Raw genomic sequence first — 15,429 nt, 5'->3', positions numbered from 1 at the left:
AAATGAATATACGATCCTTTCCAAACATAGGACATCATCGTGAAATGTTATGATATATCATAGCATCTGTGATACTCATATGTTTATAAGCTCATTGTATGTATCAAAACATGTGGTGCGTGGTAGAAATCATTTGAGTGAAAAATCTTAAGTGTTCAGGAGAACAATTTACGTGTGCAACAATAAGAATGCAGTGGGAATGCATTTACATCTGCTGGACGAATTTTATGAAAAAACACACTGGAAACCGACGTTTCACGTAAGTCACATGCAAAGAAAATCTGTAACGCAACCATCTGTGTGTGGCGTGTTTATAATTATGAATTATTTATATTTTAGGACAATTAATCTATAAAAAAAACACACCATATGTCATAAAGAAAGCATGTAAACCGTCTGAGGATGAATCACAAAGATTCGAAACCGGTAACGGTAGCCTTTGAATAAAGGAACTGAAAGTAAATTTGTGGCTGGTTGCTGTCCTAACACCATCAATGTTTGTCTTCAAACAAGAGCCACGGTCTCCATCATGTCATCATATGACAAAATTGCATTAGCACAAAGTGCTTCTTGATGTACTTAACAATGAATCCCGACTGTCGATCGTCATAATTTTTAGCTCTTCGTTGAGGACTAAATCTTTAAATTCTTTCTGCGTGATATTGTAATATTGTTTCATACAAATCTACAGTATCCGTCGATTACGTGACTGCATAATATCAATTAAGAATACGCGTCCCTCTCTTATGTCGCTCCCACACATTTTGAATGGTTTGTGACGTTAGATCACTAGACTGATTTTTTTTTTTTTTGTATAAACAGCCCCTGGACATGTGCACTTCCTCCATTACACAAATAGCGAAGGGTGAACAGCGCTGTTCTGCCAAACTGAAGAGAGTTGTGCCGACTTAAATATGCCACAGCGCAAGAGTAAATGAAATGTCGCGTTGTACTGGGTGGCCCGCCCGCGGCCCGCACACTTGTCTCGCGTGAAGTTTGGCACGCTGTGGCCAGCCCTGCTGTAAGGTAATTACCGCATCATAAGCACTAACAGGTTCCACACTACAGGGATATTACAAATGAATGAAGCGATTTCATAAATTCACTGTAGCTCCATTCATTGACATATGGTCACGACACACTACAGACGTAGAAAAACTCATAAAGTTTTGTTCGGCTGAAGCCGCACTTCAGGTTTCTGCCACCAGAGCGCTCGACAGCGCAGTGAGACAAAATGGCGACAGGAGCCGAGAAAGCGTATGTCGTGCTTGAAAAGCACTCGCATCAGTCAGTCATAACAGTGCAACGACACTTCAGGACGAAGTTCAACAAAGATCCACCAACTGCTAACTCCATTCGGCGATGGCATGCGCAGTTTAAAGCTTCTGGATGCCTCTGTAAGGGGAAATCAACGCGTCGGCCTGCAGTGAGCGAAGAAACGGTTGAACGCGTGCGGGCAAGTTTCACGCGTAGCCCGCGGAAGTCGACGAATAAAGCAAGCAGGGAGCTAAACGTACCACAGCCGACGGTTTGGAAAATCTTACGAAAAAGGCTAAAGCAGAAGCCTTATCGTTTACAATTGCTACAAGCCCTGACACCCGATGACAAAGTCAAACGCTTTGAATTTTCGGCGCGGTTGCAACAGCTCATGGAAGAGGATGCGTTCAGTGCGAAACTTGTTTTCAGTGATGAAACAACATTTGTTCTTAATGGTGAAGTGAACAGACACAATGTGCGAATCTGGGCGGTAGAGAATCCTCACGCATTCGTGCAGCAAATTCACAATTCACCAAAAGTTAACGTGTTTTGTGCAATCTCACGGTTTAAAGTTTCCGGCCCCTGTTTCTTCTGCGAAAGAAACGTTACAGGACACGTGTATCTGGACATGCTGGAAAATTGGCTCATGCCACAACTGGAGACCGACAGCGCCGACTTCATCTTTCAACAGGATGGTGTTCCACCGCACTTCCATCATGATGTTCGGCATTTCTTAAACAGGAGATTGAAAAACTGATGGATCAGTCGTGGTGGAGATCATGATCAGCAATTCATGTCATGGCCTCTACGTTCTCCCCACTTAACCCCATGCGATTTCTTTCCGTGGGGTTATGTGAAAGATTCAGTGTTTAAACGTCCTCTACCAAGAAACGTGCCAGAACTGCGAGCTCGCATCAACGATGCTTTCGAACTCATTGATGGGGACATGCTGCGCCGAGTGTGAGAGGAACTTGATTATCGGCTTGATGTCTGCCGAATCACTAAAGGGGCACATATCGAACATTTGTGAATGCCTAAAAAAACTTTTTGAGTTTTTGTATGTGTGTGCCAAGCATTGTGAAAATATCTCAAATAATATAGTTATTGTAGAGCTGTGAAATCGCTTCAATCATTTGTAATAACCATATACACGGATTACTGACCCGGTTTCTACACGGTTCGCGATTGAACTGCAATATCAGGAGTGAAAGGAAAAACGAAGTTTTATCCATTTTCAGTTTAGTAGAGCGAATACACGATCAGTTTACAGGTGGTTTGGAGGTAAAAATGGTGTTAAATGTGACGCTCAAAGCTCACACCTCGAGCGGATACAGTGGCGAGAACCCAGATGGACATCGAGTCAAACTGAATCGAATGATGCTGTTTCACCTCCACGTCAAAATTCATGATTTATAGAGGCTAATGATTGTAGCATGCCAGTCTCTCGGCAACTAATTACCAGATTTTTCCAGTAGACGAGAGATCTGGAGAACATCCTGACCATAGCAACAGACGAACACTCCCTGTATCGAAATAGGTCAGAATAGTACGAGCAGCATGTGGTCTTGCATTATCTTGTTGAATGCTACCATGATGGAGACCTCGATCACAAAACCAGCAACTGACCTTAATGCATTCGCAAAGATACGTCTGCTATCCAGAGATGATAATATTGTGAAGCCAGTAGTACCTCATAACATCTCGCCAAGTACTGTGTCCATCTGAATGATGATACGTTCAGTCTGGCTACGTCGGTTCTTCTCAGAACTTGCACAAACGTATACATCCATTATGACAGCAAACAGAAACGGGGCTCATCCGAGAAGATGACGTGTGCCAGTTCTACGTGCAGTGTTATGGTTGGACGCAACACTGTCGGCCAACCTCTTTCTGCTACCGTGTCAAGTGAAGTCGCAACAGCTGTCACTGTGCTGGCGTTTCGTGGTGCTTCAAACTTCGCCGAACTGCCTATGGATACGGGTCCTGCACCAAAGAAGACCATGCTGTTGTTGTGGTCTTCAGTCAAGAGAATGGTTTGATGCAGCTCTCCATGCTACTATATCCTGTGCAAGGTTCTTCATCTCCCAGTACCTACTGCAACCTACGTCCTTCTGAATGTGTTTCGTCTATTCATCTCTTGGTCTCCCTCTGTGATTTCTACCCTCCACGCTGCCCTCCAATACTAAATTGGTGATCCCTTGATGCCTCAGAATATGCCCTACCAACCGATCCCTTCTTCTAGTCAAGTTGTGCCACAAATTTCTCTTCTCTCCAATTCTATTCAATATCTCCTCATTATTTATGTGATCTACCCATCTAATCTTCAACATTCTTCTGTAGCACCACGTTTTAAAGCTTCTATTCTCTTCTTGTCTAAACTATTTATCGTCCATGTTTCACTTCCATACATGGCTACACTCCATACAGATACTTTCAGAAACGACTTCCTGACACTTAAAACCTCCCCCCTGCGGGTCCGGGGATTAGAATAAGCCCGAGGTATTCCTGCCTGTCGTAAGAGGCGACTAAAAGGAGTCCATCCCCCTCACGGGGGTAGTTAGCGCCTGCGTCCGGAGACGGACGGTTCCACGACCTATAATCGTGGTCTTTTTGGTTTTTTCACTTCTCGTTTCTTCCTTCCTTTTGTTGGTTCCTTTCTTTGCTCTTCACCTCACTGTCTTCCTTACTCTTTCCCTTGACTTCTCCTTGCCTTCTCATTGCCTTTTTCTCCTTGCCTTCTCATTGCCTTTTTCTCCTTGCCTTCTCATTGCCTTTTTCTCCTTGCCTTCTCATTGCCTTTTTCTCCTTGCCTTCTCATTGCCTTTTTCTCCTTGTCTTCTCATTGCCTTCTTCTCCTTGCCTTCTCATTGCCTTCTTCTCCTTGCTTTCTCATTGCCTTCTTCTCCTTGCCTTCTCTGGTCTCCGCCTCGGCGTTTGAGACAGTCTGTCCTCTTTCTCCCTCTCTCTCTTCTTTTTCCTCTTCTTCCTTCCTCCCTGTGCGTGCCTGAAGGCCGACCCACGCGTTCGCACGCGTAGCCGGTGACGGGGTAACGCGTAAGTCCCCGCCCTGGGTAGACATGTAAGGCACACGCGTACCCCCTGGTAAAGGCCAGGCCCGGGGAGGGGTGATTGCCTGAGCTGACACCTTCTGACCATGCCGATTGGTCCCTCCGTCTGTTTCTCGGGAGGTGTGACCTGAGGTGTAAACATTCACCTAAGGCGGGAGTGCCCTCTGAGAGGGTCCCCACAAGGAAGGAGCGCGCCATCGGAGACGCTGGCAATCATGGGGGATTCCTCCGCAATGGATTCTACTCCATCTCTCTCGACTTCGACCCAAAAACGGAAACGTGACCAGCCAACAGTGACATAAGTACTAACGCCTGCCCCACAGTTCCTCGTAGTTTCTCGATCTGAGGACGGTAAGGATTTTTCCTCTGTCAACCCTTTCGTTATTCAGAAGGGCGTAGATGCCATAGCCGGATCTGTCAAATCTTGTACCAGGTTGCGTAACGGTACCTTATTACTAGAAACTGAGAATGCCTTTCAGGCACAAAAACTGCTTCGGGCCACACTCCTGTACACGTTCCCTGTCCGGGTGGAGGCCCACCGAACTTTGAATTCGTCTCGTGGTGTAGTCTATACTAGCTCCCTCGACGGATTGACTGACGAGGAGCTTCAATCTTTCCTCGCTGAGCAGGGCGTGACGGCTGTCCATAGGGTCATGAAAAAGGTCAACAATGACCTTGTACCGACCCGGACACTTTTCTTGACCTGCTGCCATCGCGCATCAAAGGCGGGCTACGAGGTTATTTCTGTTCGCCCCTATGTCCCGACACCTACGCGCTGCTACCAGTGTCAGCGTTTCAATCACACTCGACAGTCTTGTTCCAATGCGGCTAAATGTGTCACTTGTGGCAGGGATGCCCATGAGGGTGACTGTCCACCTCCGTCTCCTCGTTGTGTGAACTGTCAGGGTGACCATGCCGCATCCTCCCGCGACTGTCCTGTCTATAAGGAAGAACGCTGTATCCAAGAAATTCGGGTCAAAGAGAAAGTGTCCACCTCGGCTGCTCGCAAGCTATTGGCTAGTAGGAAGGCCACGCTGCTCCCAGCGGGGAAATACAGTACTGTCCTCGCCTCTCCTCGGACTACCCGGGAGGTAGCAACCCAGACATGCGATCTGACCTTCAGCACCACGGTCGTCCGTTCGGCCAGTGCTAAGATCGCGCGGTCGACGTCTCCTCTTCCTCCCATCACCCCACAGACACCAGCCCCTTCCTCAGCTTCTGCTAAGACGAAGACGCCAAAGTCAGATGCACGGGCCTTCAAGAAGGAACCATCCCGTGCAGACTTCCTCCGTACCTCGACCTCCCAGCCTTCGACCGCTACTTCCACCAAACGTCCTTCCAAAAAGGCGCATAGGAAGCACAGTTCTCCTTTTCCGCCACGGCGCATTTCTTCTCCTGCGCCACCCAGCGGTTGCCGCCCCAGGCCGTCATCCGTTTCGCCTGGCCGCACCGCTGGTAGCCGTACATCTGGCCGTTCACCGGCGGAGGAAGCTCCCCCTCCCGGCCATCCTCCCGAGATGGCCGATGACCCTATAGACCCAATGGACGATGACTGTCCGCCTACTGATAGCGGCGGCAGTGCTCGCTCGAAGCAAGGCCCTAAGCGGCCTTCGAGGTGACCCCTTCTATCATCTTCCTTTTCTTACGATGGCACTTATTCACTGGAATATTCGCAGCATTCGCTCCAACCGAGAGGACTTGAAGTTGCTGCTCCGCTTGCAACGTCCGCTCGTCGTAGCCCTCCAGGAAACGAAGCTACGCCCATGCGATCAAATTGCCTTGGCACACTACACCTCTGTGCGTTTTGACCTACCCCCTGTGGTAGGTATCCCAGCTCATGGAGGGGTTATGTTGCTGGTCCGGGATGATATTTACTACGATCCCATCACGTTGCACACCGGCCTGCAGGCAGTTGCCATCCGCATTACTCTCCCCACTTTTACGTTTTCCTTTTGTACCGTTTACACTCCATCGTCATGTGCCGTTACCAGGGCAGACGTGATGCAACTTATTGCTCAGCTACCTGCACCATTTTTGTTAACTGGAGACTTCAATGCCCACCATCCCCTTTGGGGCTCTCCAGCATCCTGCCCGAGGGGCTCCTTGTTAGCAGACCTTTTCAACCAGCTCGATCTTGTCTGCCTCAATACTGGCGCCCCTACTTTTCTTTCGGACACATCTCACACCTATTCCCATTTAGACCTCTCTATATGTACTCCCCAACTTGCACGCCGGTTTGAGTGGTATGCACTTTCTGATACATATTCGAGCGACCACTTCCCGTGTGTTATCCATCTCCTGCAGCATACCCCCTCTCCGTGCTTCTCTAGTTGGACCATCTCCAAGGCAGACTGGGGGCTCATCTCTTCCAGGGCGACCTTTCAGGATCAAACCTTCACAAGTTGCGATCGTCAGGTCGCACACCTCACGGAAGTCATTCTCGCTGCTGCTGAATATTCCATCCCTCACCCTACTTCTTCTCCACGTCGCGTACCGGTCCCCTGGTGGACCGCAGCATGTAGAGACGCTTTACGTGCTCGTCGACGTGCTTTACGCACATTTAAACGCCACCCTACAGTGGCGAATTGTATCAATTATAAACGATTACGTGCTCAGTGTCGTCGTATTATCAAAGAAAGCAAGAAAGCCAGCTGGGCTGCTTTCACAAGCACCTTCAACAGTTTTACTCCTTCTTCTGTTGTCTGGGGTAGCCTGCGCCGGCTATCTGGCACTAAGGTCCACTCACCAGTTTCTGGCTTGAAGGTCGTGAATGACGTCCTTGTGGCCCCTGAGGCTGTCTCCAATGCCTTCGGCCGCTTTTTCGCAGAGGTTTCGAGCTCCGCTCATTACCATCCTGCCTTCCTCCCCCGCAAACAGGCAGAGGAGGCTAGGCCACCTAACTTCTGCTCCTCGAATTGTGAAAGTTATAATGCCCCATTCACCATGGGGGAACTCGAAAACGCACTTGGCCGATCACGGTCCTCCGCTCCAGGGCCAGATTCTATTCATATTCAGATGCTGAAGAACCTTTCTTCTGCGGGTAAAGGTTTTCTTCTTCGTACATACAATCGCATCTGGATTGAGGGACATGTTCCCGCATGCTGGCGCGAGTCTATTGTTGTCCCGATTCCTAAGCCGGGGAAGGACAAGCACTTACCTTCCAGTTATCGACCTATCTCGCTTACCAGCTGTGTCTGTAAAGTGATGGAGCGAATGGTTAACTCTCGATTGGTTTGGCTGCTCGAGTCTCGACGCCTACTTACCAATGTACAATGTGGATTTCGTAGGCGCCGCTCTGCTGTTGACCATCTGGTTACCTTGTCGACCTTCATCATGAATAACTTCTTGCGGAAGCGCCCGACCGCGGCTGTGTTCTTTGATTTGGAGAAGGCTTACGACACCTGTTGGAGGGCGGGCATTCTCCGCACCATGCATACATGGGGCCTTCGCGGTCGCCTCCCTCTTTTTATTCGTTCCTTTTTAATGGATCGACAGTTCAGGGTACGTGTGGGTTCTGTCCTGTCCGACACCTTTCGCCAGGAGAATGGGGTGCCACAGGGCTCAGTTTTGAGCGTCGCTCTCTTCGCCATCGCGATCAATCCAATAATGGATTGCCTCCCAGCTGATGTATCAGGCTCCCTTTTCGTGGACGATTTTACCATCTATTGCAGCGCGCAGTGTACACGTGCCCTGGAGCGCTGTCTTCAGCGTTCTCTTGACCGTCTTTACTCCTGGAGTGTCGCCAATGGCTTCCGTTTTTCTGCCGAGAAGACGGTCTGTATTAACTTCTGGCGCTACAAAGAGTTTCTCCCACCGTCCTTACGACTCGGTCCCGTTGCTGTCCCAATCGTGGAGACAACCAAATTTTTAGGCCTTACATTTGACAGGAAACTTAGCTGGTCTCCACATGTGTCATATTTGGCCGCCCGTTGTACCCGTTCTTTAAATGTCCTCCGTGTTCTCAGTGGTATGTCGTGGGGAGCGGATCGAACCGTCCTACTTCGTCTATATCGGTCGATCGTCCGCTCCAAGCTGGATTATGGGAGCTTCGTATACTCCTCTGCACGGCCATCCATCTTACGCCGCCTCAACTCCATACAACATCGGGGTTTACGACTTGCGATCGGAGCATTTTATACCAGTCCCGTAGAGAGTCTTCATGCTGAGGCTGGCGAATTGCCACTCACCTACCGGCGCGATATACTGCTTTGTCGGTATGCCTGTCGGCTACTGTCAATGCCCGACCATCCGTCTTATCGTTCCTTTTTTGACGACTCTCTTGACCGTCAATACGGGTTGTATGTCTCTGCCCTGCTACCCCCTGGAGTTCGCTTTCGTCGCCTCCTTCAACACCTTAATTTTTCACTCCCTGCAACCTTTAGAGTGGGCGAGAGCCACACGCCACCTTGGCTCCAGGCTCAGGTCCGCGTTCACCTTGACCTCAGCTCGCTCCCGAAAGAGGTCACCCCCGGTTCGGTCTACCACTCCCGTTTTTTGGAGCTTCGTTCGAAGTTCATCAACATGACTTTCATTTATACAGATGGCTCTAAGACCAATGACGGTGTCGGGTGTTCTTTTATTGTCGGGGCACAAAGTTTCAACTACCGGCTCCATGGCCATTGTTCGGTCTTCACAGCTGAGCTCCTTGCCCTCTACCAGGCTGTTCTTTACATCTGCCGCCACCGACATTCTGCTTATGTCATCTGCTCAGATTCTCTGAGCGCCATCCAGAGCCTCAGTGATCCGTACCCGGTTCACCCTTTCGTACACCGGATCCAACGCTCTCTTCAGCAGCTGGTGGACGTCGGTTCTCCGGTTAGCTTTATGTGGGTTCCTGGCCATGTCGGTATCCCTGGGAACGAAGCTGCAGATGCCGCGGCCAAGGCTGCGGTCCTCCAGCCTCGGACAGCTTCTTGTTGTGTCCCTTCGTCCAATTTTAGCAGGGTCATTTGTCGGCGAATTGTATCGCTGTGGCATGCCGATTGGGCTGCACTTACCGACAACAAGCTTCGGGCCTTAAAACCTCTTCCCGTGGCTTGGACGTCCTCCTCACGCCCTTATCGGCGGGAGGAGGTGGTTTTAGCCCGGTTAAGAATTGGACACTGCCGGTTCAGCCATCGCCATCTGCTGACGGCTGCGCCGGCGCCGTTCTGCCCATGTGGGCACTTGCTGACGGTTCGACACATTTTAATGTCCTGTCCAGATCTTAACACACTGCGCCTCGATCTTCACCTGCCAAATACTTTCGATGCCATTTTAGCGGATGACCCACGAGCAGCTGCTCGTGTTCTTCGTTTTATCAATTTGACAAACCTCGCTAAGGACATTTGATGATGCTGTTTTTTAATCCTATGCCTGTCAGTCTGTCTTTTATCGTGTTTTCCCTTTTAGTTGTTGTTGTCAACTTGTGCCTCGCGGTGCATTCTTAGAGTAGTCAGGGCGCTAATGACCATTGAAGTTGTGCGCCCTAAAACCACAAAAAAAAAGAAACTTAAAACCTATCCTCGATGTTAACAAATTTCTCTTCTTCAGAAATGCTTTCCTTGCCATAGCCAGTCTACATTTTATATCCTCTCTACTTTCGACCATCATCAGTTATTTTCCTCCCCAAATAGCGAAACTCCTTTACTACTTTGTCTCATTTCCTAATGTAATTCCCTCAGCATCACCCGACTTAATTCGACTACATTCCATTATCCTCGTTTTGCTTTTGTTGATGTTCATGTTATACACTCCTGGAAATGGAAAAAAGAACACATTGACACCGGTGTGTCAGACCCACCATACTTGCTCCGGGCACTGCGAGAGGGCTGTACAAGCAATGATCACACGCACGGCACAGCGGACACACCAGGAACCGCGGTGTTGGCCGTCGAATGGCGCTAGCTGCGCAGCATTTGTGCACCGCCGCCGTCAGTGTCAGCCAGTTTGCCGTGGCATACGGAGCTCCATCGCAGTCTTTAACACTGGTAGCATGCCGCGACAGCGTGGACGTGAACCGTATGTGCAGTTGACGGACTTTGAGCGAGGGCGTATAGTGGGCATGCGGGAGGCCGGGTGGACGTACCGCCGAATTGCTCAACACGTGGGGCGTGAGCTCTCCACAGTACATCGATGTTGTCGCCAGTGGTCGGCGGAAGGTGCACGTGCCCGTCGACCTGGGACCGGACCGCAGCGACGCACGGATGCACGCCAAGACCGTAGGATCCTACGCAGTGCCGTAGGGGACCACACCGCCACTTCCCAGCAAATTAGGGACACTGTTGCTCCTGGGGTATCGGCGAGGACCATTCGCAACCGTCTCCATGAAGCTGGGCTTCGGTCCCGCACACCGTTAGGCCGTCTTCCGCTCACGCCCCAACATCGTGCAGCCCGCCTCCAGTGGTGTCGCGACAGGCGTGAATGGAATGACGAATGGAGACGTGTCGTCTTCAGCGATGAGAGTCGCTTCTGCCTTGGTGCCAATGATGGTCGTATGCGTGTTTGGCGCCGTGCAGGTGAGCGCCATAATCAGGACTGCATACGACCGAGGCACACAGGGCCAACACCCGGCATCATGGTGTGGGGAGCGATCTCCTACACTGGCCGTACACCACTGGTGATAGTCGAGGGGACACTGAATAGTGCACGGTACATCCAAACCGTCATCGAACCCATCATTCTACCATTCCTAGACCGGCAAGGGAACTTGCTGATCCAACAGGACAATGCACGTCCGCATGTATCCCGTGCCACCCAACGTGCTCTAGAAGGTGTAAGTCAACTACCCTGGCCAGCAAGATCTCCGGATCTGAGCATGTTTGGGACTGGATGAAGCGTCGTCTCACGCGGTCTGCACGTCCAGCACGAACGCTGGTCCAACTGAGGCGCCAGGTGGAAATGGCATGGCAAGCCGTTCCACAGGACTACATCCAGCATCTCTACGATCGTCTCCATGGGAGAATAGCAACCTGCACTGCTGCGAAAGGTGGATATACACTGTACTAGTGCCGACATCTTGCATGCTCTGTTGCCTGTGTCTATGTGCCTGTGGTTCTGTCAGTGTGATCATGTGATGTATCTGACCCCAGGAATGTGTCAATAAAGTTTCCCCTTCCTGGGAAAATGAACTCACGGTGTTCTTATTTCAATTTCCAGGAGTGTATCCTCCTTTCAAGACCATGTCTATTCCGTTCAGCTGCTCTTCCTGGTCCTTTGCTGTCTCTGACAGAATTACAATGTCATCAGCAAACTTCAAAGTTTTTATTTCTTCTCCGTGGATTTTAATTCCTACTCCAAATTTTGCTTTTGTTTCCTTTACTGCTTGCTCAATATACAGATCGAATAACATCGGGGAGATGCTACAACCCTGTCTCACTCCCTTCCCAACCACTGCTTCCCTTTCATATCCCTCGACTCTTATAACTGCCATCTGGTTTCTGTACAAATTGTAAATAGCCTTTCGCTCCCTGTATTTTACCCCTGCCACCTTCAGAATTTAAAAGAGAGTATTCCAGTCAATATTTCTCGAAGTCTACAAGGCCATATTCTTACCCAAGTTACGTGACATGGCTGTACGATCCTGGACGGCTGGTCAGTAGTATGCCTGTCGTCTCAGGCACTAGTTGCGTGGGGGTCGTTGAAGTCTGGCATTGGTGAAACCTTCCTGATGCCAACGAGTCCATGTTCGCATCGGGGATTCGTCGAATACGAGCAGCAATACAGTGGGTCTCCGGACTGTAGCACCAATGGCCCACAATCCAGCCATTTTCGAACTCCGACACATGTTGGTACCGATTTCTTCTTCTAACACGTGGAATATCGCGATATCACGGCAAACGAAATTGAATTCTGATTTCTGAATGAGAATCCCTCCCCATAATGTTTTGCTATAAACATAAATTGGCGGCGTTACTCCTAACTACCTTGCGCAGTTGCACCATGACACTAATCATTTGTATAAGCAAACGTGCCGTACACTTCGTGCCGCTTGACTTTTGTTGCATACTGCCTTCATTGTCTTGCAGTGTATCTCATTTTGTTCAGTCACTCGAAGAACCAGTCAGAGACTGACACATGCCGCTGCCGCTGCGGTTCTGGATCTCCAGTGCGGCTGTGGGTTTACTTTTGTTGGCAGCCACGCCCACGCACAGCTCCACCAAACAGCGAATGCCTGGGACGTCAGCAGATCGCGTTTCAAGGAAGCGGGGTTTGCTTTTGTGGGCAGTCACGCCCACGCACAGCTCCACCAAACAGCGTATGCCTAGGACGTCAGCAGATCGCGTTTCACGGAAGCCGGTCTGCACAGCCGTGGTGAATCCTCCCAGCGCCAGAAATAGCCTTTCCTCCGCTGTAAGCCGAACGCGGCTCATGCGTACAAATTGCCTTCAAACCGCTCATTTCGTCAACACGCCGCCACCAGCCGCTGCGTTCCGCATCAGAAAAATAATTTTACAATCTCCAGAGCGTTCTGCAAGATTCTCTAGTCCATATGAAGTGTTATCAAACCGTTATTCGCAGGGAGCATTTTAGCAGCGGCGTAGTTTACTGCGAAACTACCTTAGAGTCTTGAGCACATTGGCATACATTGAAGAAATCTGTAAATGACAAATTGCTGTTGTTAAACTCTGATAAAACATTTTAGGCTCGTTTATAACTGTGGAGAAGCTTGTCAGGAAGAACCCTACCAACTACCACCCCGTAAAAAAGTCATAACTTCATATATTACCGGAACTGCTAAGGAGAAAAATTCTCCTGGAGATACTAACCACACTACTTTTTCATGAAAGAAGCATTCCATGCAAAATGATAAATATTTTACGTGCCTCATCAGCTCCATCCTGTCTAGCAACAATCCACAAATATACTGTTGCTTTTCAGTCAGGCTTTTGTTATGAAGACTAAATCGTAACTGCCATGTTAATGAGTAGAGTTAGATGTATTTATAGTGTAAGGAACATTAGAATCGTATTGATATTAGGTTTTATGTACATCGTTTCTTGCGTAAAAGTCTATTGACTAAGGCCACATAAAAAAGGCTTGTTTATACACCCATGTTAACTACATCGTTTTGCTCTTACTGTCGTATAACTTCATTCCTGTCAGTTTTCACTTTTAATTTTAATATTCTTTGAGTATATGTAAGATGCAGGCACCGGTTACAAAAAGGGGTAACCAACGTGCAACACCGTAGTACAAAAACTGCTGTCTCTACACGTGATATTACGACGACATACCTTAATAGGGTGCTTGTGAGGAGTATCTTGAGATTGTGCTTGCAAATAACACATACTTGATATTCTGCATCTCTTATCTTGTTGACATCGTCAGAAACTCCGCGATGCTTTTGACGGGCAAATTTATTACCAGTGCTATAAGAAGAAAGCAACGCCATAAGACGGTGACGAAATGCCGTATACCTGCGGACGATCGACAATAGAAGCAGGTACTGGCAATTGACCCTGAACGTAAATAAATGTAACGTATTGCACACAAATTGGAGGGGCCAACAACGTTACTTAATAAACAGATATATTATACTGCCACCAGTCTAAAAATCCTATGGGAAAAGTTGTTAGCCAGAGATAATGATATACTGTTCTGATTAAAGTTATGAAACTACCGTAGGCTATCCTAGACTATCGTAACTAAGCGTAGATCACGGTAGACTTCCCAGTAGCTTTGGTCTGTTAGGACTGTAATCACGCTACCTATACATTAGGTGTGTTGCATGCCTATAGGGCGTTATCTCACTTCGATCGCTATGTTTGCATAGGCGATCAGTGTCTCACTAGATTCCCCTAGAAACTAGAAGTGGTGAACCGCCTAGGAACTGAGTGTGGGTATGTAGAAGGTAGCTTAACAAATGGAACATTTTTATTTACATAATCCTCCTGTCTCTTGCTTAAAAATAAACAGCATGTACAGCAAAATTGAAACTGTCATTGTTTAGTTCGGGTTTAATTCGAAAATTGTTGATATGCAACATGAAAGATTAGACTGTTGTATTAAAAATAAGAAAATATACAAGTTTATCATGTAGCGCTAGAATACGCAATTTCCCCAAAAACGATAAAATTTAAAAAAAGCTGCAAAACAAAAACATATCAAACATCGCTTCAATACTTCTTTGCGCCTACAAAAAACATGTTTCTCTTATTGCTAAACAACTTTCGCACTTATAGATTATAATAGGAAGCTCTTGGCTTTGAAGAATGAAAAATGTTCTGTTGAGTACAAAACAACAAAAATAATTATATAAACTTTTTTGTTTGTGCACTTACATCAAAAATATTTGATTTGGTTACAGGGAAGTGCAGAAGTTACTCAAGCACTAATTTTTTTAACTATGAAATGCAATTATATTTTATAAAGATGTGAAATACGCAATTTACTAACATTGAACGATTTCTGGTTCTAAGTATGTGCAAAACAAAGAAACAAATAAAATAAAATAGAACCCATCAGCTCCATGTTTTTATATGAGACGTTCATTTATGTTTGTTTTTTTCAGTACAAATACTATCAACACTACCGGTAATTTTACCATTTACTTCGTCATTTATGTACTGTATCAAAATTACCGAAACGCTGTTTTGGTAAAGAGCTGTTCTAGTTCTGACAGATCAGTCTTTAGTAATATGTTTGACTATTTCAGTAATATAATTTTTACAGAAAGTGTGAAAACTCCATTAACTCTCCATTCTTTATTTAGAATTTGAGGAATTGTTATGTGGCCCTGAAACAAAAGATCGTATACGCTTGTAAACAATCAAGCTACGTAACTTGCCAAGACACAGAGATCAGTGAAACAAGGAGTAGTACGTCAGATGCACATGGCACTCTGCAATTCCCCTAGCTCTATCACTAGGTATACTCTCCACAACTTATAGGGGATTCACGTGTGTGGGCAACTGCATAAAGTATTCATTGCCAATTTCAATCATCAAGAAATTCCAGCAAGCGGTTGAAGCGACTCTGCCACTATTCAGACAGTATTCTAATTGTAGTTTTGTGTATCGGTGTCAATAATCAATGTAGTGAAAGCACTGCTGATGTTATCAGGAGTTGACATAAGTCTGAGTGAGTGATAGGAACCACATAACAAATGATTTTGCACAGAGGC

General features: G+C 47.6%; 1 protein-coding gene across 1 annotated transcript in view; it reads left to right on the top strand.

Moving 5' to 3' along the window:
• LOC126187371 (uncharacterized) overlaps positions 1 to 15,429 on the top strand; it is a 1,107,325-nt gene that overhangs the window by 188,326 nt on the left and 903,570 nt on the right. The window lies entirely within an intron of this gene.

The sequence above is a fragment of the Schistocerca cancellata genome, chromosome 5 (assembly GCF_023864275.1).
Source record: "Schistocerca cancellata isolate TAMUIC-IGC-003103 chromosome 5, iqSchCanc2.1, whole genome shotgun sequence".
Lineage (NCBI taxonomy): Eukaryota > Metazoa > Arthropoda > Insecta > Orthoptera > Acrididae > Schistocerca > Schistocerca cancellata.
The sequence above is the reverse complement of the archived record's forward strand: the minus strand, read 5'-3'. Positions and strand labels throughout refer to the sequence as shown.